Here is a 6302-nt window from a genome sequence, read left to right as displayed (position 1 = left end):
CTATAAAAGTAATGAAAACAAGAATTAAAACCACAATCACAAATTTATAAAATTGAATCCTTATTTTGGCCTGCAGATAAGTGTATAAAGCTGCCAAAATAAGTATTAAATTTTATAAATTTGTGATTGTGGTTTTAATTCTTGTTTTCATTACTTTTATAGCAAAATCCCTACTTTATTTTAAAAATCATAATTTTTTAATACTCTTCTTTGTTTACTTTTAATGTTATACCTGTATAAAGAATATACTTTATCTTTAGAAACTGTTGCATGTCTATTTATTGATATGTAGTGCCATCCATTGGGGGAAAATTAAGTTGGGAAAATATTTAAGTACGTGCATGATATGTTTACCCTTTATATTTTACCTGTATATATATATGTGGATTTTTATTGGAATATCAAGAGTGGATACCTACAGACCAGTCAAGTAAGCTGGAGAAATCTTGTAGTGATCACTTGAGCTGTCTAGGCACTAACCCCATTGATGTGACCAAGTAGGTAGGTAGTAGAGGAAAAAGCTGCTGTTTTAGAAATTTTTTAATTATTATACTGAAATATTAGAGACCTTTTTAGCATATTATTATTATATTGTAATAGATTGTAATCAATACTTTGAATGGTTGGTTTTTGGCTTGGGAATTCGATAGGGTGATTTTTTGACATGTGAATTATTTGGAATCCTTGTCGATCTTTACTATTAAGTACTACCATACTTAAAATAGTACAAGGTGTGAAATATAGCTGTCAAATGTAATTCCTCTTTGAACCTTATGTATTATTCACATTCCCACAGAAAATTGCATTGTTGTAGACCAATTTACACTGTTACACAAATAAGTTCCAGAAAGTCTTGTTACTGTTTTAGAATGATTAATGGAAAACATTAGTTTAAATAACAATGAATTTAAAACCTGTTATCATAGCCTTTTTACATATCTTATAAGTTTAATTTATACAACTTCATTAAATAAGTTTGATTTTTCCTTCCTTTTTGTGTTGTGAAAAAAATTGATCTGACAAAGAAAACAAACTAAATTAATAAGTTATGAAGCAATTTTCACTAAGCAATGTACTGAATCTTGCATACAACTAATTTCTTGAAACAAATAAATGAACTATTTCTCTAATGTATGCACCTAAAAGGTTGGATAAAAAGTTAGTGTAGTCCTGAATGGTTTTAATACCAAATTAAATTAAAAATCAACTAAAATAATAGTTAAAATATGAATTAGGTAAGAATGACTTGTAAATCAATAAAAACATAAACGTCAGTCAAAGTAGTAAGAGCTATTTGTGGTATGAAAAAATCATATAATAAACAAGTGTGGTTTACATAATTCATAACATTAAAGACTAGCCTACAAGTAACACTTAGTATAAAAAGGCTAATATTGCATAATGGTTTAAAATACCACTTGAGGTTTCTTGTTTAATATACATATGCATACATAATGTACATATAATTTCAGGACAAGAGACCTGTTGGTCCATCTAGGCCATTCCATCCTGTAAATTAAACTTACAAATAAAACACTTGAAGCTACCCCTTATAATTCAAATATTTATCAAGCCTTCCTTTAGTTTAAACTATCTTAAATTAACTGCATCCATCACAGCTGAAGGCAATCCATTCCAAAGGCAAACCACCCTATTAGAAAAATAAAACTGTCTTAGCTGAAAATAACTCCTATGTTACCAAAATTTATATCTGTGTCCCCTAGTCCTTACCATTCTCACCATTAAGTACAAAAAAAAGATGATGTATCAACACTATTAATTCCCTTAATAATCTTAAACACTCCAGTCAGATACCTGCTAACTCTCCTTTTTTCAAGAGGAAACAATTTCAGAGATCTTAACCTCTCCTTGTATGACAACCTTTCCATCCCAGATATCAATCTAGTAGTCCTCCTCTGAACCTTTTCCAACAATTCAATGTCTTTCTTATGGTAAGATATCTAAGAATAAACACAATACTCTATATGAGGCCTAACCAATAAGCTATATAATGAAATTATAACCTCTTTAGAGTTGTATTCATTATTTCTTTTGATACAACCTAAAATCCTACTTCCCAGCCACTAGCAACAGTGCATGCATTGCTTGGATAGTTTAAACATTATTATAATATGATAAATTGTTTGGAAGGATAATATTTAAATAGAAAGCTAAAACATACTGAAGAAGTTTGGCTTCATTAAAGTCCACACTTTTATGATAGTATTAACTGTATTACATCAAGTAATGTTTAAACACTAACTACTCACAACATCTCCCAGTTAGGAAAACAGTGGAGAAAACAAGCATTATGAACATTATTAAAGCTTAGTCTCATATTTAAACTTTGCCTTTGTTCTTTTATTTTTTGAATGTTACAAATGACAGCTGCTACAAGGGACTTGCACTCAATATATTTCACATGTTAACCACACAGCATCTTACTCTCCTCTATATGCTCACTATTCTTGAAAGCATTTTATCTTTCCAGTTTATCATGAATGCATCTATCAAGCTAATGAGAAGCAGTAGTAAACATTTATTGAAATATTAGATGCCTATAAAATAAATCTTAATTTTTGACAAATGGCTGTCCTGTATTAGCACTAGAGGCTCCTCATGGTGGCATACATTGAAACTAACATAAGGAGCTTGATTTCTGTATTTCTGGAACTAAACGTACATTCCCACAGTCTAGCATATAGAAAAGAAAATTGTAAATAATATTTTATAATGTTGTGCTTTATATCTTTTAGTAAGCATTTGGTTTATCAATGCTGAAAAACTGTAGGTGGAGTGACCATTGAGTACTTATAGCCATCTGTTAATTAGTTTTTATTACTTCAATATGTTAATCTGCTAATATGTAATCCAAGATTGTAATTTAAGTTTTTTATTAAAGTCAATTCAATTTTGTTGAAATAGGTTTGACAGTCCTATAAAAAATTGCCTATGTATAGTACAAGAACTAATAGCCATGGCCAATGCATGTGTGGAATGAATTTGGATGACTCATGAAACACACATTTTTTACACTTAGATGCAACAACACATTATTTACACTATAAATCAGTAAAAAAAAGCATTCTAGATGTATTTTGACTGTGTTTAATATTGAATAAATTATTCATTAATAAATACAATAACTGTTAAAATCTGAATTGTATTATTTGTACTTTACCAGCTGAAGTTCTTACCTGCATGATGAAATCTTCAATATCTTTATGAAACAAGTTCTAGCACACATGGCTAAGAATGTGTTAATATTTCTCCCAAAATTTCTTACCCTTCAGATTACTTATTTCTTGTAAGTTTTAAACACTAACTTAGAAGGTAACAGCCTGTTATAGTAAAGAAACAAACAAATAAGTAAATTGTACACACAAAACACTTACACAATTTGATGACTTTCTTTGAACTCAAGGCAGTATAAAAAATTGTACTTGAACCAAGACATGATGTACATGTACACAAACAGTGCTATATAAATACTGTAACTTTTTATTTCTCTGAACCAAGACATGATGTACATGTACACAAACAGTGCTATATACATACTGTAACTTTTATTTCTCTGAAGAGTTCCTTCTTCCTTAAGTTTTTAGCTAAGCAAAAATTATAATGCAACATAAATTTATTATTAATGAATTCTACATTACAATCCTAATTACATATGCATTATAATTTACTGTAACTTAAGAAACAAATGTCACACCAATAACAAAACACAAAATGGATTACTGACCAAAAGGAAAACAAAAGGGTGCATTCACTGATTCAGTATAACAGATATTCAGGTTATATCATGAAAAATTTCATGGATACAAATCACAATCACAAATTTACGTTAGTTATTATTTTAAATTTTAATTTAAAGTTGGTTTAGCCAGTGTGTGTTCAATGTATGAAATGAGTTTGCTATATATTTTCCAATAATTTTTTTATCTTTGTTTCGATTTACTTACTGATTTAGAACTCCAAGTCCAAGCTGAATTCATCAGTTTTAAATTAACGGATAAGTCTAACAAAAAATATATAAAATTAAAAGACACAAACATGGGATTTGGACATATAAAATAAAACATTTAAACAGTATAAAACTTCATCATGTAAGCCATACGACAAAAGTATTAATTTGGTCATAAACTAAAGCACCTTGGTACACTGCACCAATACTACTTGTAATACTAGTAGTACTAGAATAGAAGTAGAAAACCAAGGAGCTTGCAAACCCGAATACAACTTAAAATTCAAATTAGAAATAAATCAACACAGAAAAGAAAACATAGCAATGTTACTACACTAGAGACTGTCTAATCTCAAAATGTACCATCAAATGGTAAATTATATTTACGATGATATTTATACCTGAGATGGCAGTAAATGATTTATCATCTGTTTTAAGTTTAAGTTTAAAGAGGAAAATGTAGGTTGTTATATGGTCATTTACTTTTGCACATTGAGTAAGACATAGATAAAATATTTAAACCTAAAGAAACTGTTTTAATTTTAAAAAATGGAAAATAAACTTTTTAAATCAGTTTCTTTTATATACTGACACTTAAAGTTCTTTAGACAAAGATTAACATATAATGTAAGGTACATTTAGAAAGTGACATACCTTTGTAAATTTTTTAGTGTATCACTGAAACAGCATTCAAACACTGTGGTTTAAAAAAACAAGCCCAATAAATTTTAAATATCACATTCAAATTCCCTCTGCTTTTAATTTGTAGTCATTTTCGACTCGTATTCTACTTCGGGATTTAGATCCATGTGGATCTGGGATGGTCAGGTACTAATTTGACCTCTTCATTTTAGACCATATGCATGTGTTTCGTTTGTTGAATTTTGTGCAAATCTACTCGAGGGCTAGTTGTTTCTAATTTAGAAATTATTTACCAGAAGGAAGGCGGTTAATTAACACTACCCAGACACCAACTCTTGGGCTACTCTTAACCAATGAATAATAGGATTGACTGTATCATTATAATGCTCCTAGGATGAAATGGAGATCATGTTCGGTGACAGGTTTCGATTCCTCAACACGCAGATTGCGAGTTGAATGCTCTAACTACAAGACCATGCAAAAACCATTTGTAAATTTGTTTAATACCTTTGTCACTTGTGCACACACACACACACACATACATACAATGCTTGAAAAATATCCTGACACTGTTTTACATTGCATAAATAGTAATCGTTATTAAGATGCCTTAATATATTTTTTAGTAGACAGCAGAAAGCCGATTTTTAATCTTTTTTTCTTCCAATACAAAATACAACCGATTCAGCGTTTTATAAAGTTTACTAAATGACATTAATTCGAGTTTTTTTACCCACAACGAATTTGGTGGGTAAATTGTTTAGAAGAATGCATTTAAAAAGATAAGACCCATTTGTACTTCAACGATAATTCTAGGGATAAACAAAGAAAAAATATATTTACATTTCATTATGCACGAGTATATATTTGTATATATATATATCATGCAATCTGAAAATTGTAATTTGTCTCAGAAATAATGGTGAAAGGAATTTTTATAGGACAGCATTCTATCTTTAGACACCTCTAAAACTGCAAGAAAGATTAGGTAAACTAACTTATATGTTATTGCAAGCAAATGTTTGAGTTCACGTAAAAATTTATGATATCATCCATCAAAAGTTTTTAAATTAATTTAATGGATATGAATAGTTCTGATGCATACTTTTATTCTAAGTTTTAAGTGTTATTTGTTTTCAACTTCATTTCGTAGTCTCGTCAATAATAAGATGACTGGATTATGCACTACTATAGCTTTTAAGTAGGGAATTTAGCATCCTACATTGTTGGTGAATATGTTCAATATCAATAGGAGTTTCTTGTTCATTTTTATTATTATTAAGGAACATCATCGAAGTTTAAATCATGTTATCATGACACGAGAGAAAAGTCATTTATATAAAACTAATATAATCCATTATAAACTTAATAATGTATGTACACACAAACATTACATTTGTTCAATGACTTACATGTTTTACTCGTTTGGTGTAATGGTGAGGAAAATATTATGTGGCAAGGTTTGAGTCTCTTGATTCCTTTAAAAGAATATATATGTTGTTGCCGACCATATACACTCCTCAATTATGGATTTTCACTTCGATTGACAAGGGTTCCTCTGTATTTAGTTCTAATGAAGAACGTTAGCTTGAAACGCCACCTATCAATCAATCAAGTTACTTTGGCAAGATATAAACCCTTCATGGTTTTTTTTATGACTGTTAATTATAGAAATCGTTAAATCAGAAAACTG

The 6302-nt window shown here is 29.3% G+C and overlaps 1 long non-coding RNA gene across 3 annotated transcripts in view; it reads right to left on the bottom strand.

Moving 5' to 3' along the window:
* The window catches only part of LOC106464257, an 18757-nt gene extending 12584 nt beyond the window's left edge, over positions 1–6173 (bottom strand). For 2 of the 3 annotated variants that reach the window (XR_002611702.1, XR_002611700.1), the window contains exons 1-4: positions 6022–6173; positions 3198–3341; positions 1816–1961; positions 420–524 (exon numbers count right to left, since the gene is read on the bottom strand). This is a non-coding gene — a long non-coding RNA (uncharacterized LOC106464257). Of the gene's footprint in view, positions 1–419; positions 525–1815; positions 1962–3197; positions 3342–3965; positions 4022–6021 lie in introns of all 3 variants that reach the window. The other variant, XR_002611701.1, reaches the window with a different exon arrangement.
* Positions 6174–6302: the final 129 nt, after the last annotated feature.

Source organism: Limulus polyphemus, unplaced genomic scaffold, assembly GCF_000517525.1.
Source record: "Limulus polyphemus unplaced genomic scaffold, Limulus_polyphemus-2.1.2 Scaffold1600, whole genome shotgun sequence".
Classification (NCBI taxonomy): Eukaryota; Metazoa; Arthropoda; class Merostomata; order Xiphosura; family Limulidae; genus Limulus; species Limulus polyphemus.
This window is presented reverse-complemented; position numbering and strand designations above follow the sequence as displayed.